Raw genomic sequence first — 18999 nt, forward strand, 5'->3', positions numbered from 1 at the left:
CAAGTAGTTGAGCTTCTGTTGGTCCCAGCATCGCTTCAAGCCACGGGAGAGAACTGCAGGACAGGGAAAGGTGAAGAAGAAAAAGAGAGAGAGAGAGAAAGAAATCTTTCTGGTACCAAGGGCCAGCTTTGGATTACAAGGTTACAGACGCTCCTCTGTTGGAGAGCGAGGTTAAACGACTTCAAGTGGTTAATCCGTTGTAAATTGTTCAAGATGTCATCTTTCTTTGACTGCAAGCTTATTGATTCGTTTGGCGACCAGTTCCTCCACAGTGCTGGCGCCCCGTCCACGTGATAACCCCGGGAATGGGTTTTGGACGCTTCCAGAGCAACGCACACGCAGAGAACGCGCGCACCACCTTTTCTTCGCCAATGTTCTGCGTGAAATCGCCCAGTCAGACGACTCGACTCTCGAAGAGGTACGGACGGCAAGCGGTACAGTTACACAGCCAAGTGCAAACAGTGGTGAACTTCTGATACGCATTTACCCCGTGAATGTTCACAGAGAAAGAAAAAAGCTTTCTTCATTTGCGGTTCTTCACGTTGTTCTCTTCTCCCGGACAGTTACTTTTCTCATTTTGTGTTCTCTGGATTTAAATACCAGTCTTTGATAATAGGTAAGTGGATTTTACTTCGTTAACTTTCCCCCGTCTGTAAATTTGATAAAAAACCAACACAGAGGGCGTGTACTACTAGTATTTAACAATAAGTTAAGAGTACATTTTGCGATATTCTTCAGTGCTGTACTTAGCGGTGGACAGGCAAGGGGCAGCCCTCTGAAAAATACGAAAAAGTGCGAGTTTAAGTTTAAAAGTGAAATGTTTTGTTTTAACTGTTGCTCTCTTCTTTTTTTATCTGCCCCACCCCCCACCCTCCGCCCAGTAATTTGCGTTAAGTAGAGCTCTATTGTCTAATTTCTGGTTACACTGCATGTTGAAATTTCTACACATTTATCTGCCCTCTGTAACATCAGTAATTTCATAAAATGGCCCACAGGTAACACGATCGTTCGTATGATGCCGTCACACATTATAATATCGCTGACGTCTTGGTGCTAAACCCAAAATAAATGTTACAACATTTTCAAAGACTACTGAAGGTAAGGTTTTAAAATATTCACATAAGCAGACCCAACTTTAGAAAATTAATTATTTTTTAAAAATATTACTTGTGATTATGCTGAATGCATGTTTGGAGACTGTAATAATACTGATGTGAAATTACTAAAAATATTGACAAACGAACTCTAAAGCTGTCCACAATTTCGGAAATTAATTGTAACTACCGCTCTACTGGCTGCAGTCGGAAGGCTTGTTGTCACAGAGGAAATGTGGCGTGAACACGCGTGTAGACGATAACTATATTTTGGAAATTGCTTTGTTTGGCATCGTCCGTGTATTTATACGCCTTGTAAACCTGATCAGCTGGGACGTAGAGATTCAGAAAACACGGTGCTGCAGAGATTTACCAAATTTTACAAGGGAGCATACCCCTGAATGCCCTTGAAACTGTGCTTTGCGCCCTCGATTTCAGTCAGCCCCCTCCAATGTCTACTTGCTTCCGCCGTGCCTGATACATACATACATACATACACATACACATACACATACACATACACATACACACATACATACATTCATAGTATGATATATAAATACATACATAAGTACATACATACATTCATAGTATGATATATCAATTAATAGATGAAATGATTCATATAACGGATACAATTCTCTACATGTGTATTTTTAAAAAAGGTTTCGTTTAAATATAGTTCCCTAAAGACGAATCTGAAACATCTGTCATTTTCTGCCAGGAATAAGAAAATTAATAAAATTAAACTCTTTTTAGAACTGATTCCAGAACCCATTCCTTTAAATATATTCAGTTTAGCTTTAGGCTTTAAACGCTGTATTACATGTATAGATGAAATAGTCCGCTCTAACAGCTTAACGACCGGAAATGTGAAAGATATACTAGTATTCACATGAAAATATTCCTCAGAAATACGCCCCCTCACTTCTAGAAAAATTTATTTAAAATCTGCTTTTCTAGTGTAAAATCTGATGAGCTTAAATTTGGGCTCAGTAAAATGATGTGATCCATATTGTTATTTTTGTTGGCCTATTTGAATAGCTTTAGTTCAAATCCATTAAAAAAAGCAAACACTATTTCCTTTTATCCTCTTATTAATATTGGCCTGAAAATGGACATGCTAATACAACAAATTGAAAAGGGTTTCGAAAATCTTTACTTGAAACCGTAAAACGGACGTAGAAACTAAGCCCACACCTTTTTCTAAGTGACATGCATGCAGTTTAGCTTATAGGTATCCGCGTTCCAAAATAACCACTGATTGCAGAGAACAGTTTTTTACTGCTGTCCGAGATATCTTCACAGATGTTTAAACACGATTCCAAAGATGTTTAGTGCGGGCACCGCAGATCCTCAATTACTATAGCAGAAGCTCGGCCCAAGTATCAACAGTTTGCAGCGATAACGGTCGGGCCTTTTACACGAGGGAAAACAACCATTAAAGAAAAGACGCTTTTATGGCCGCGTGTAAATCACAGTTCTTGACTTGAGCCTGTCTGCAAGATAGTAGCTGATGTCTTTGTGTTACTGTGATTGTACTCCATCATGTACAGAGATACGGTCATGAACGCGTGCATGTTAAATGTGCCTGGTTCTCTTATAGCAGTGCATGTTATTGGTGTCTAAAAGGTATTTACTCATCATTAACGGTTATGCTGGAACCACTGATGTATGAACATGAGATATTATTTCACAATATTCTTCAAATGATTTGATGTGCTGTTAAACCTTCATCATCCAGTAAACACAGCCAAACATGACACTGGCCGTGCTACGAGTTGTCTTAGAGTTTTCTACTCTTGGGTAAAGTTACCCAAAGAAATGCATGATTAAGGTTTAATACCACATCAAATCATTTTAAGAATATTGTCAACTGATACTTCATGTTCATACTTCGTTGGTTATTTCTTAACTTTTTTGCCAGCACAGTTCCTTGTTTAAAACAATAACCTTTTCACAACTAGTCTTGTACATCTACACATTTTCCCGGCACTTTACATAAAATTGACCTAGAAACAAATAAACCCTTAGGTCCGTGATCAACTGAAGTTTTCACATACAACCAGTGCCTCGCGACTGGAATATCAAAGGCCATGGTATGTGCTGTCCTACCTGTGGGAAAGTTCCATTAACAGATCCCTTGCTGCTGATTAAAGAAATATATGTGTTTCCTGTAAAGACTTCGTGTCGGAATATCAAATGTTTGACACCCTACAGCCAATAATTAAGAAATCGGTATGCTGTAAACTCGTTTATCAAACATCCTGACGATTCAGTAGGATGCACTTCTACAAAGCTCTTACAAAATCCTGCTATCGCCAAACTCTGACACGCGCCAACAATAGTATTGAACTTCTGTAGACATTAGGACGTCCAACCGAACACCAGGACCCGTGCTTCTAGAACTTTTAGAGTCTAGATCCAAATCTCTAATGACATCACACGCCTACAATTTGGCAGTACCATGACCTTAAAATCTCAGACTATGTTAGTCTTAAGTCTGGAGCGAGTTTCATCCAGATTCTTAACACTTTTATAAGCACTGGAAGAATCTGCCACTTTCACCCAGAGACACACCGTTAAGCCTGGATTCTTAACACTTTTATAAGCACTGGAAGAATCTGCCACTTTCACCCAGAGACACACCGTTAAGCCTGGATTCTTAACACTTTTATAAGCACTGGAAGAATCTGCCACTTTCACTCAGAGACACACCGTTAAGCCTGGATTCTTAACACTTTTATAAGCACTGGAAGAATCTGCCAGTTTGACCCAGAGACACACCGTTAAGTCTGGATTCTTAACACTTTTATAAGCACTGGAAGAATCTGCCAGTTTGACCCAGAGACACACCGTTTTAGACAAATATGTTCTAGGGGTCCATACAGCAGTAGTTGACATATCTGTGTTGGTTACAAACTGCCTGGGTTTTCTGGACGTGTCACACAGCTCGCGCCTTGTACAAAGAAACGATATTGAACGAGTCAATACCATTGACCGAGTTCTATCTGTAATAAAGAAACTGATCACCACTTCTTTGTGATGCCTAAATTCAAGAAGGAGCACCTGTGGCTCTCTGTAGTAGTTTCTCCTGAATTCTTTCGTGTACAGCTGAGTTCAGTCCACCTGGTAGTAACTGACATGTTTGTGTTGCTTGTATGAATGGGGGGGGGGGGGGGGGGGGGGGGATAGCTCAGTGGTGCAGCGCTTGCCTGAGGCGCAATCAATCTAGAATCGATTCCCGTCGGTGGGCCCATTGGGCTATTTTTCGTTCCAGCCAGTGCTCCACAGCTGGTGGTATGTACTGTCCTGTCTGTGGGATGGTGCATATAAAAGATCGCTTACTACTAATCAGAAAGAGTAGCCCATGAAGTGGCGACAACGGGTTCTCTCTCTCAATATCTGTGTGGTCCTTAACCATATGTCCAACGCCATATAACCGTAAATAAAATGTGTTGAGTGCGTTGTTAAATAAACAGTTTCCTTCCTTGTATGAATAGTTCCAACCGACCAGGCTTTCTGCAAGTGTCTTGTACAAATATTAGGTACTGAATGCGGGAAAATTAAGTGTTCTATCAACAAAATAGTAGGATACGAATGTGTATTGCTTTTATTTAAGGGACTGGTGTAAAACCAAACATTATAACGTTATTCAAATATTACGTAGACCGTTGTACGAAGTTGCTCTCCAGGGCCTCGTTATACAGAATAATCGTAGAACTACTATCATCGCGAATACAAACTTTCTCCACCATATAACTTTTTCCACGACGCGACGTAGCTTAGAAGTGGCTCTAGTATAAGACTGCAATTTACACTAGGTCTTTGACTTACTTGTAAGTCACTAACATAGATGTCAAATGGAAGTTAGATGATGCTTTTTCAAGAAGGCCACGAACTCATTTCCATCAAAACGGATCGATTGTATCTACAATACACTTCATTAAACTCGGCTTTCGATGACCCCTCCCCACAAAAACCCCTCCTACCCCCCACCCCCCCAAAAAAAAGAGCTCCTACCCCCCCCCCCCCCAAAAAAAAAAAACTAACAACAAACAAACAAACAAACAAAAAACATGCACAGTATCTTGTTGATGTGAATTACGACGTTCACACAACACTATAGGAGATAACTCTCATGTATTATGCATACGGCAATTATAGCTTCAGAAACCATCATAGAATTACACAGTTCAGTCATAATACCAATCGTAAGTTACAACAATCAGCCATAGGTACGATCATTTCGTGAAACGCGGCCCAGATTCCCAGAATGCGCGAATGGATTGCTCACAAGCATGACCATGTCGACATGTCACATACACATATAATATTTCCGCCATGAAAGCGCGTAAATTAGGCTTGACTGATTTCTATCTTCAAGTGATTGAATAAAAAGAGAAATGTTTTATTTAACGACGCACTCAACACATTTTATTTACGGTTATATGGCGTCAGACATATGGTTAAGGACCACACAGATTTTGAGAGGAAACCCGCTGTCGCCACTACATGGGCTACTCTTCCGATTAGCAGCAAGGGATATTTTATTTGCACTTCCCACAGGCAGGATAGCACAAACCATGGCCTTTGTTGAACCAGTTATGGATCACTGGTCGGTGCAAGTGGTTTACACCTACCCATTGAGCCTTGCGGAGAACTCACTCAGGGTTTGGAGTCGGTATCTGGATTAAAAATCTCATGCCTCGACTGGGATCCGAACTCAGTACCTACCAGCCTGAAAACCGATGGCCTGCCACGACGCCACCGAGGCCGGTTGTTTGAAAGAAAGAAGTGTTTTATTTAACGACGCACTCAACACATTTTATTTACGGTTATATGGCGTCAGACATATGGTTCAGGACCACACAGATTTTGAGAAGAAACCCGCTGTCGCCACTACATGGGCTACTCTTCCGATAGGCATCTTCTATCTTCAAGTGATTGAATAAAAAGAGAAATGTTTTATTTAACGACGCACTCAACACATTTTATTTACGGTTATATGGCGTCAGACATATGGTTAAGGACCACACAGATTTTGAGAGGAAACCCGCTGTCGCCACTACATGGGCTACTCTTCCGATTAGCAGCAAGGGATATTTTATTTGCACTTCCCACAGGCAGGATAGCACAAACCATGGCCTTTGTTGAACCAGTTATGGATCACTGGTCGGTGCAAGTGGTTTACACCTACCCAATGAGCCTTGCGGAGAACTCACTCAGGGTTTGGAGTCGGTATCTGGATTAAAAATCTCATGCCTCGACTGGGATCCGAACTCAGTACCTACCAGCCTGAAGACCGATGGCCTACCACGACGCCACCGAGGCCGGTTGTTTGAAAGAAAGAAGTGTTTTATTTAACGACGCACTCAACACATTTTATTTACGGTTATATGGCGTCAGACATATGGTTCAGGACCACACAGATTTTGAGAAGAAACCCGCTGTCGCCACTACATGGGCTACTCTTCCGATAGGCAGCAAGGGATCTTTTATTTGCGCTTCCCACAGGCAGGATAGCACAAACCATGGCCTTTGTTGAACCAGTTATGGATCACTGGTCGGTGCAAGTGGTTTACACCTACCCACTGAGCCTTGCGGAGCACTCACTCAGGGTTTCGAGTCGGTATCTGGATTAAAAATCCCATGCCTCGACTGGGATCCGAACCCAGTACCTACCAGCCTGTAGACCGATGGCCTGCCACGACGCCACCGAGGCCGGTCCCGGTTGATTGAATAAATTCACACGGACTTTGTTTTTATATTGATATACGATACTAAATGCGACTAAATCAGAGTCCTTTACCGATATCTGTCTATAGAACAGTAGCTGTTGTTTGTACTTCCAAATAAGGGTGATGCATACAATCTCCACTTCGTTGAAGTGCCATTGGCGCTTTGTCTTGTACAGATATACGGTCATAAAGACCCCAATTCCAAACTATAATCCTTTAAATTAGTTATATCTATTTGAATAAATGTCTCTGTGTAAATAGGTTTGAACAGCAACTTGTAAGTAATGGTCTGGGGAAATGGGCAGAATTGCAAACATCTATTGTGAACATTTAACAGATTATTAAAGAAAACAGAGGGTAACTGTAAAACTATGTTTATAGCGTAAGTCAGCAAGATATTTTTATAGACGGTTTTCTACAACAAAGGTAAAATTTAGTTTTGTTTAACAACACTACTAGAGCACATTGATTTATTAACCATTGGCTATTGGGTCCGTGACAAACACTTGGTCGGTGTGACACAATGGAGAAAACAAGGTTTGTTTATCCATTAGCAGCAAGGGATCTTTTACCACGACCTTTGACATACCAGTCTTGGGATACTGGCTGGAATGGAGAAAAACATTTAGAGAATGAATAGGTCCACTGAGGGGATTCGATCCTTAGCCCACGCACCTACAGCGAGCCAATTACCCATTAAGTTAGATCTCGACCATCAGAAATATATATTTGAACAACAACAACTTGTCCTTGAAAAACAACACCCTTGGATTTCCCACGTTATCAACCAGTGCTCAAAGTCTGTGGTATGTGTAATCTTGTCAGTGGAAAAATGCTCCTACAATATATATTACTACTGCTTGATAGTAACCTATGTGGAGATTGCGTGTCTTCCTATGCGTGTTTCCCTATCTAGGTAAAGTACTACGACATGTAATCAATGTTAATAGATGAAGGACATTCAGTAAATCTCCATGGCGGCGCCGCGTAATATTGTGTGTGTGTGTGTGTGTGTGGGGGGGGGGGGGGGGACAGTTGCTTCCACCCACTATTTCACAGAAGGTCGCTACTAGCACTAGATTATTGATTTGCAAAAACATAGTACACTTCATGCATTTTACATCATACAGAAAGCATTATCTTTCTCTATTTTAGCTCAGGTAGGGGCGACAAAATAAAATAGTTTTCTTCCAGCGCTGGTAATCCTTCCGCCGCTAGACCACTAAGTAAAATCTCAGCTCGTTTAAAGTAATGCGATTTTCGGAAGACGTGGGTTGATGGCCGGGTCGGTGTGAAACTGTGAGTGATGTTTATGGCTGGAAGATTCAACATATTCATCGTCATCACATCCAAACCGTTCATTCATCTCCGCCGTGCAAGCCGTAGCCTGCAGCCAGACGCCTTTTTATACAGATAATTAACTTTCATTCAAGAATATGTATTTTTTAAATTATTCATTCCAATTTCTTTTTTTTTTTAAAGCAGTGTCTAATACTATTTTTTTATGTTATTCAGTGAAAGTTGCCGGGAGCAGTGGTGGGTACGAGACGATAACAGGGGACCCAACTCTCTATGATTTACTTAGTGATATATCCACATTATTTAAGTGATCATAATTATAACTAAAATATCTTGTAAGAAAACTTCATCTTTTGGTGAAAGGTGTTTTTCAATACAACAGACTTGATTTTCTCTATGGTTTTGTAAGATGCTCACAAATACAACAGACTTGATTTTCTCTATGGTTTTGTAAAGTGTTCACAAACACAACAGACTTGATTTTCTCTATGGTTTTGTAACGTGTCACAAATACAAACAGACTTGATTTTCTCTATGGTTTTGTAAAGTGCTCACAAATACAAGTCTTGATTTTCTCTGTGGAAAGAAAGAAAGAAATGTTTTATTTAACGACGCATTCATCACATTTTATTTTGGTTATATGGCGTCAGGCATATGGTTAAGGACCACACAGATATTGAGAGAGGAAACCCGCTGTCGCCACTTCATGGGCTACTCTTTTCGATTAGTAGGAAGGGATCTTTTATATGCACCATCCCACTGACAGGGTAGTACATATCACGGCCTTTGGTATACCAGTCGTTGTGCACTGGCTGGAACGAGAAATAGCCCAATGGGCCCACGGACGGGGATCGATCCCAGACCGACCGCGCATCAAGCGTGCGCATTACCTCTGAGCTACGTCCCGCCCCTTTCTCTATGGATTTCTAAGATGCTCATAAATACAACAGACTTGATTTTCTCTATGGTTTTGTAAGATGCTCACAAATACAACAGACTTGATTTTCTCTTTGGTTTTGTAAGATGCTCACAAATACAAAATACTTGTTTTCTCTGACTATCGTTTTGTGATCCTTCGTTCGGGCATCATCCCCTAGCCAGCGTCCTTTCCCAAACATCACTGTCACGCTCACCTTTCCCAAACATCACTGTCACGCTCACCTTTCCCCAACATCACTGTCACGCTCACCTTTCACAAACATCACTGTCACGCTCACTTTTCAGAAAACATCACTGTCACGGTCACCTTTCCCCAACATCACTGTCACGCTCACCTTTCACAAACATCACTGTCACGCTCACCTTTCACAAACATCACTGTCACGCTCACCTTTCACAAACATCACTGTCACGCTCACCTTTCACAAACATCACTGTCACGCTCACCTTTCACAAACATCACTGTCACGCTCACCTTTCACAAACATCACTGTCACGCTCACCTTTCACAAACATCACTGTCACGCTCACCTTTCACAAACATCACTGTCACGCTCACCTTTCCCCAACATCACTGTCACGCTCACCTTTCACAAACATCACTGTCACGCTCACTTTTCCGAAACATCACTGTCACGGTCACCTTTCAGAAAACATCACTGTCACGGTCACCTTTCCCCAACATCACTGTCACGCTCACCTTTCACAAACATCACTGTCACGCTCACCTTTCCCCAACATCACTGTCACGCTCACCTTTCAGAAAACATCACTGTCACGGTCACCTTTCCCAAACATCACTGTCACGCTCACCTTTCAGAAAACATCACTGTCACGCTCACCTTTCCCCAACATCACTGTCACGCTCACCTTTCCCCAACATCACTGTCACGCTCACCTTTCACAAACATCACTGTCACGCTCACCTTTCCCCAACATCACTGTCACGCTCACCTTTCCCAAACATCACTGTCACGCTCACCTTTCCCCAACATCACTGTCACGCTCACCTTTCCCCAACATCACTGTCACGCTCACCTTTCCCCAACATCACTGTCACGCTCACCTTTCCCCAACATCACTGTCACGGTCACCTTTCAGAAAACATCACTGTCACGGTCACCTTTCCCCAACATCACTGTCACGCTCACCTTTCAGAAAACATCACTGTCACGCTCACCTTTCCCCAACATCACTGTCACGCTCACCTTTCACAAACATCACTGTCACGCTCACCTTTCAGAAAACATCACTGTCACGCTCACCTTTCCCCAACATCACTGTCACGCTCACCTTTCCCCAACATCACTGTCACGCTCACCTTTCAGAAAACATCACTGTCACGGTCACCTTTCCCCAACATCACTGTCACGCTCACCTTTCACAAACATCACTGTCACGCTCACCTTTCCCCAACATCACTGTCACGCTCACCTTTCACAAACATCACTGTCACGCTCACCTTTCACAAACATCACTGTCACGCTCACCTTTCCCCAACATCACTGTCACGCTCACCTTTCACAAACATCACTGTCACGCTCACCTTTCACAAACATCACTGTCACGCTCACCTTTCACAAACATCACTGTCACGCTCACCTTTCCCCAACATCACTGTCACGCTCACCTTTCACAAACATCACTGTCACGCTCACCTTTCCCAAACATCACTGTCACGGTCACCTTTCAGAAAACATCACTGTCACGGTCACCTTTCCCCAAAATCACTGTCACGCTCACCTTTCACAAACATCACTGTCACGCTCACCTTTCCCCAACATCACTGTCACGCTCACCTTTCACAAACATCACTGTCACGCTCACCTTTCCCAAACATCACTGTCACGCTCACCTTTCCCCAACATCACTGTCACGCTCACCTTTCACAAACATCACTGTCACGCTCACCTTTCACAAAAATCACTGTCACGCTCACCTTTCCCCAATATCACTGTCACGCTCACCTTTCACAAACATCACTGTCACGCTCACCTTTCACAAACATCACTGTCACGCTCACCTTTCCCCAACATCACTGTCACGCTCACCTTTCACAAACATCACTGTCACGCTCACTTTCAGAAAACATCATGTTGGGGAAAGGTGAGCGTGACAGTGATGTTTTCTGAAAGGTGAGCGTGACAGTGATGTTTGGGAAAGGTGAGCGTGACAATGATGTTTTCTGAAAGGTGAGCGTGACAGTGATGTTGGGGAAAGGTGAGCGTGAAAACATCACAGAAAACATCACTGTCACGGTCACCTTTCAGAAAACATCACTGTCACGCTCACCTTTCAGAAAACATCACTGTCACGCTCACCTTTCCCAAACATCACTGTCACGCTCACCTTTCCCCAACATCACTGTCACGCTCACCTTTCACAAACATCACTGTCACGCTCACCTTTCCCAAACATCACTGTCACGCTCACCTTTCCCAAACATCACTGTCACGCTCACTTTCAGAAATGATCACTGTCACGCTCACCTTTCCCAAACATCACTGTCACGCTCACTTTCAGAAAAGATCACTGTCACGCTCACCTTTCCCAAACATCACTGTCACGCTCACCTTTCCCAAAATTCACTGTCACGCTCATCTTCCCTCACCTTTCACTGTCACGCTCACCTTCCCTCACCTTTCACTGTCACGCTCACCTTTCAGAAAAACAGGCACAGCTACTTAGACGGTTTGTTTCTGTCTCAGTTTAGCTATTTTCCTAGTCGGTTTGTTTCTGTCTCAGTTTAGCTATTTCCCTAGTCGGTTTGTTTCTGTCTCAGTTTAGCTATTTCCCTAGTCTGTTTGTTTCTGTCTCAGTTTAGCTATTTCCCTAGTCGGTTTGTTTCTGTCTCAGTTTAACTATTTCCCTAGTCGGTTTGTTTCTGTACCACCCATGCTGCTAAAGTAGGGTTTTATGGGCAATAAATATTTGCATTTTTATTTCATCCAGTACCATGGTGTCGAGTAGCATGCATGAGGTACCTGTAAAATTAAGTTGTGCAAGTTTGTGTGAAATGAACCACGGAAGGTTGCACTTTGTTCAGTTAATACGTTTGGTGAAAGTGTTGTAGAATTCGTATTTATAGGTCTAAGTTAGTTGACATATTGCTCATAATAGTGTTAGTCATATTCGTTAACCTGGTTGTCTGTAAGAACGAAAATGTTACAGCAAACCACATTTATTGGTTTATTATATATTTTTCTTTATATACGCTTATGGTTTTCACTGCAAGAAGTAACACAATAAAAACAATAATAACAGATGTAACGAGAAAAAGGAAAGGAAAAACAAGGGGTCAGTGTGCAGTTTGTCATGAGTTTTGGCGCTTATTGGGCCATGTTGTTTTCATTTGTCAAGAATTACAAGTATCGGATAGCATTTTCTACACAACTATTCCGTTTAGGTCTGAACCATTTGTGAACCACTCTGCCGCGAAAACGTTCTTCGATTTCTACTCCAGTTACTGAGTAATAGAACCACATACTCATGGTTTCTTGTAAAACTCTGCAAACTACATTGTTATTTTGAAATTTCGCCAAAATAATTGGACGCTTTTCACTCATCTCTGCCCCATGGCAAACCGGTGTTAGCAGACGACAGAAAGTATGTTATGGCTGTCGATGGTCGAGTTTCATGCTCAGCTACCGGGGATTCTGTAACTCCAAACGATATATAGATTAGACACACGTGCACCACATGGCACGCGTTAGTTAGGCGAACACATGCGGTCATTTGTTGCACAGCAGTAAAGCAAATTAAATTGGTTTTCTCATAACGATGTGGTAACTCCGTCAGCTACTCCTAGCGTTAACAAATCGACTCGGGCTGGTGTTTATGTTTGACTTTCCTTTGAAGAGCGCCAGTGATCGGGAACTGTCATCCCGAAGCATGGCTGAAAGGAGAATTCATCTCCAAGGCCGGAGAAATGAGGATACTTCCACCTAGTGGGTGGGGGAGGGCATGCAAAGAAATGTCATTGCAATTTGTGATTTTAAAATGATATTTTAAAGCTGCAGTATCCACTATGACACCACGTCACAAAGAAATACATCAGTTACTGAGTGTCAAAGAAGGAAATGTTTTATTTAACGACGCACTCAACACATTTTATTTACGGTTATATGGCGTGAGGCATATGGTTAAGGACCACACAGATATTGAGAGAGGAAACCCGCTGTCGCCATTTCATGGGCTACTCTTTTCGATTAGCAGCATGGGATCTTTTATATGCACCATCCCACAGACAGGATAGTACATACCACGGCCTGTTGTGGAGCATTGCTGGAACGAGAAATAGCCCAATGGGTGGGTGTCAAACAGATAGGCATGTAAAGCAATGTTAACGTTTATAGTATAGACAGAGACCTAACACCTAACGTTAAATGAATGTGATCGGATAACACAGGATGTAATCCAGTTGAATGTTTCACTAGCGCTTGTCCTAGGCATAAGTAACTACTGGCATACCACAGGTTAGGGGATGTCTTATAACAACACCATCACAATCTTGTTAAAGCCAGTCACTATAAGGTTTCAAGCATACGCTAACTGTTTGATCTAAAGAATGAAAACGTAAACCCGCTACTACCACATATGCTGGGGTTTTTGTCTGTTGATATTAAGAACAGTATATACAAAAGCAATTTATTCGCGAAGCACTACTAATAAATAATATTAACAAGAAAAACTACGAAACAACCGTAAAAGTAGCAGCACCAACAACAACCGCTTCAGCAGTTGCAGCCATGATACCTTAAGGTTACACACCACCATTAATTACTTCATGCAGTTCAATACAATTTCTATATCAGAATATATTCTGTGAAAAATACAACACTATCGAGAAGGTAATGTCACTACTAATTTTAGAGAGTGCTCTCAACTGACACGTACCGTGTAAACATAATCAGAATATGTTGATCACGAGCTGTTTCTGTTAGCAGCCCTCATGCCAGAGCACCGCCTTGTGTTGCTGTGGCAGTTAGCACTAAATATAACAAGTAATTTAAAAAAACAATGGATTATTTAAATACCACAGAGGTTAAACTACGTGTAATCGTTATATAAAGATTTCAAAAAGCATATCAGAAGTTTGTAGTATTTTTGTACGAGCAACTATTTCCTAAACCGGACTGTATTAAAGGGACATACCCTAGTTTTTAAACACTAAGGCATATCTTTTACTATTAGAGCCGTTTTTGATAACTGAAATCATACTTTACTTTGATTTTATTGTTTAGATTATCAATTTCCGTGTTTTTGGTCATCCTGGTGTTTTTAATATCACAAAATGCATTTGTCATATTTTTAAAAACGCACGTGCGTCTGAGAGGTAACAGTTATGGAGTCGAGTTTTAGTCTATTTTTAGAGGGTATTTCACCATTTCAAAGTCACAGACTCTTGTTTCACTCACTTGTAACTTTATCCAAATATGTTACAGGTTTGTAGATTAACTAAACTTAGTGTTAATTTTCATGGGCTGAAACTAGGGTCTGTCCCTTTAATTAAACTGCAATAATAAGTGACGACACGACAAATGGTGGTGTGTTGCCGTTACAACCATACCCGAAAATACAGCAGCAGACTACTGAATTGGGTTCTCCTTCCCTTCACAGAAATCCCGCTAAAACAGATGATTTACCATCATGCTTTCAACGTTTTCTCCCTCAGACTACTGAATTAGATTCTCCTTCTCTTTACAGAAATCCCGCTTAAACATGATTTACCATCATGCTTTCAACGGTTTTTCCCTCAGACTACTGAATTGGGTTCTCCTTCCCTTTACAGGGATCCCGCTAAAACAGATGATTTACCATCAGGCTTTCAACGGTTTTTCCCTTCAGGATAGCTGCACGACGGGAGGATTTAATAAAGATTCCAATAAGTTAGGAACTCTGCCGAACTAAAGCTTGTTGCGATGCACTTGATTTCCTCGTTGATTAACTAAAGCAAGCACACCAGCCCTCCATTCTGTTAACGGCTCCCCAGGGAGTCGTAGCTTCAGGCTAAAGTGTCGAGCCTGCGGACTTGGAGTCTGGGATAGGATCCCGACAGATGATAGAGACAAGTTAGTGTCGAATGAGATAAAATGAGGGCTATTGTTCTCAGGGGGAACTCCAATTATAGACGTCCACGTTAAAGGTCCTGTATGGTCTTCTCGTAATCATCTAACATAGTTTCACCAAATTATAAACTTCCACATCAAAAAATATACTTTGTTTCGCATTAGTCTAACAATTCTTTTTACCAAATTATAAATTTCGACATTGAAGGGTATTGTCTTTTCACAATAATTTAACGTATTGTTACTAATGCCAAAAACAAACGCACCTGTAGCTATAAATATATGGTTGCCAGTGACCTTAAATATACACAGTGGAAATCGAGGAAAGGTATGTCTTGGAGAAAAAAGCAACAAAAACAAATCTAGATTTTTATATCCTGAATGCTGAAATATTAAAAAGATACCGAAATTAGTGCTTTAATGAGTTCGACATACCAGAACAAATACATTCGTCATAAGCAAGGCAGGTGTACCTTAATTTGCCTGTGTTATTTTGTGTGTGAACATATAAGAAACATTGCAATACGTCGTACTGGATTCTGGCAGAGGGAATGGAAACGTAATACGAGTACGTTTCGCCTGTTGGTGGAATCTCAAGTTTTTATTATCATATTTTTATTTCTCTCATTTCTCTTTTTTATGCGAATCTTAATGAGGAAAGAACATTTTATAATGCCACTCCGTATCATGTTTGATGTCTAGCAGCACTTTACCGGCCATTAGCGTCCAGATGCACCAATCAGTGTCAGGATTAGCAGATTAATTTCAAATAAGATATCATCTTCCATAGACGTAACCCGACATTTTGTATATGAAAAATGCTACGTGAATGATTCAAATATCCTAGCTTTTATATGTTTGACTCCCATCGTCAAAATACAGACTACACGTAACTCGACTTAACAGACGAAATATTAGAAGAAATCATGGTTTACGTTAAGTTAAGCGTTATTGTAAAGTAACAATTATTTGGAATTAGACATACAAGCACACAGGCACACATATGGAAGAAGGAGTGTGTGTGTGTGTGTGTGTGTGTGTGTGTGTGTGTGTGTGTGTGTGAGAGAGAGAAAAAAGAGAGAGAGAGAGAGAGAGAGAGAGAGAGAGAGAGAGAGAGAGAGAGAGAGAGAGAGAGAGAGAGAGAGGGGAATACATAAATTGTCTTATATAAATACATAAACGTGTTACCATTATTAAGCATGTGTCGACTAAAGGCCACAACGTCAAATTAACCATGGCTACGTGTACGTTGCTAAATTATAAACTTCCCAGAGCTATGTGTACAGGTTTGGCTTTGTAGATGTTATACAAAGCTGATCTCAGTTTGTGTGTTGCGCTCATTAAGGTACAGACATGGAATCTGCCAGATGTGGCTAGATGTGTAAAATTAACTACCGATGAGAGTAGTCAGTGCGCCCTTTTAGTTCACAACTTCTCTTTTGTCTACCCGGAGAAAACCCACTGCACCTTGATTGTGTTCTGTTTGACACGACCCTGCGGTGACATATTCCCTATAATAAAGTTTAGCCTGTCTATAAAAGCTACCCAAGAACTCATTATCCTGGGTTGTCATGCCACGACCATTAGCGGTCAGGACCTTTTTAAGGGCCCTACGGGCAACCTATGGAGACACCCCAGCATCATATAGGTCTAATTAACGAGCTAAAAGGCTGGTGGATGATTACCATTCTGGAGAGCAAACTGTAGTCTCGCAGCACGATGTCGCGGTGTCATGGTGTTACCGTTGTGCGGCCGTCTACATCTGAGTACAGTCGTTCTGAGTCGACGGATGACCGTCATCGGATAGATAGGCCTTCCATGACGTCCTATCGTGTTGCTTGCTGTCATCGTCGCAGTTCTGAACCGGTCACGGAGGTGGTGTCGTCGAATCTGGTTGACCAGGTCGAGGTCGATCACGAACACTCCCGGTCTGTTCATGACGTTCAACAAGTCGTCCAATAGTTGATGGATGGACTCTGAAGGTCCTAGCAACTTGGCTTTGCGAAGTCCCCCCTGACTCTTAAGGTCCTAGCAACTTGGCTTTGCGAAGTCCCCCCTTGAACCATGCCCAACGCCCGCTCCCTTTGTTCTTCTCTGAGTCGTGGCATTCTTAATGTGACGAGGAATATGACACCGGTACGTGACTTTTATGTGTCCACATCCTAGAGTTTCACGTGCATTGCATGCAGCATGATTGAGCATGTAGTGAACGCATTTCACACCATTGTGTGTGTTTCTGCTATTGTATGTGTAACGAGAACAAAACCAGGATTAAAACCCAGACAAAAATACCAATCAATGGCTTCCTCTCATAAATTGTTATTTTAAGTCCAATAAATATATTTTTCATTAATCACAACAAAATATTGAAAAATATCTGTTTTGCGTTTTCATTGTGTGTCAGTATATATATATATATATATATATATATATATATATATATATATATATATATATATATATATATATATATATATATAAATATGCGACTTTAATACACAATAGGCTGACCCAATCGGTGCTTGCTATTCAGTAGCGATCTGTTTATGTCTTTTAAAGTCTGAAAAAAGGTACAAACATTTATAAACAACAGGATTGTAAAGCACTTAGATGATAACAATATCATGGATAACTCACAATTTGGATTCAGGAAGCAACATTCAACAGTTGATAATTATAATATATACATATCAAATACACTAATTAACAAACATAAATCACTCAACAAAAAACTATTTGTCTGCTTTGTGGACTTTGTTGATTGCGTCGTTAAATAAAACATTTCTTTCTCTTTGTTTTGCTTTGTGGACTTCAGCAAGACACTTGACAGTGTGTGGAGAGATGGTTTGTTTTACAAACTTCTGAAACATAACATAAATGGAGCATTATATAAATTAGTTAAAAATATGTATCAAGAAACAACATATCAAATGAAAACACAAAAAGGAGTATCAGATCCTATTAGGTCTGAAATAGGTGTTAAACAAGGTTGCGTATGTAGTCCAACTCTTTTCAATATATTTTTTAATTACGTACAGGAATACTTAATATTAATCACAAACTACTTAGTCACAAATTGGGAAAAGTCTCCATGTAATAAGGTCACTGTCAAAGCCTGCAAGAGAATGTTAGAGGTACCCAAAAGAGCTTGCAACATAGCCTCTTTGGCAGAAGTTGGTATCTACCCAATGAGCATTAACATTATGCAAAATACGATGGTAGAATACTGGATGAAACTACAAAATGCATCGTGTGATACACTAATTTCCCAGGCTTTCCAAGAAGATAAAAAAAAATTTATGCAAACTCATCCCAAAATATCGTGGACATTTTCAGTTCAACACATTCTAAGTAAAACATTAAATGTCTCAGTCACAAGAGACATACCCTCCAACAGCACCATATATCTAACAATTTGAGAAATACATTTCAAGAATTATTCATACAAGGCTTGGAACAATTTCATAAACTGTATGTATGTATGTATGCATGCATGTACATTGTATACTATTTTATGTATACGTGTGTGTATGTATGTATGTGTTGAAGCTAAATGAATGTCGGCTAGTAGTTTATCATGTAAATGTTTGTTCTGTTTTGTTGCATAATATACGTAACATCCGCATTTGTATGTTCTGTAACATAATATGGATGTATTTTGTACCGGCTCTATTTGAGTGTTTTGTACAATATATAGTGATTGATTGATTGATTGATATACATAAAATTTGTGTGTGTATGTTTGCGACATAACCAGCATTTTTTTTTTTTTACACACAACAACAATGGGGTAGGATGAAAGAAAGAAATGTTTTATTTAATGACGCACTCAACACATTTTATTTACGGTTATATGGC

The 18999-nt window shown here is 40.7% G+C and overlaps 1 protein-coding gene across 1 annotated transcript in view; it reads left to right on the forward strand.

The window, feature by feature from the left end:
- The first annotated feature begins 418 nt into the window (after positions 1-418).
- LOC121372481 (glutamate receptor ionotropic, kainate 2-like) overlaps positions 419-18999 on the forward strand; it is a 144585-nt gene continuing 126004 nt past the window's right edge. Inside the window, exon 1 of the mRNA XM_041498819.1 lies at positions 419-616. The gene's annotated coding sequence lies outside the window, so the exon portion shown is untranslated. The remainder of the gene's footprint in view (positions 617-18999) is intronic.

Source organism: Gigantopelta aegis, chromosome 4 (genome assembly GCF_016097555.1).
Source record: "Gigantopelta aegis isolate Gae_Host chromosome 4, Gae_host_genome, whole genome shotgun sequence".
Taxonomy (NCBI): Eukaryota; Metazoa; Mollusca; class Gastropoda; order Neomphalida; family Peltospiridae; genus Gigantopelta; species Gigantopelta aegis.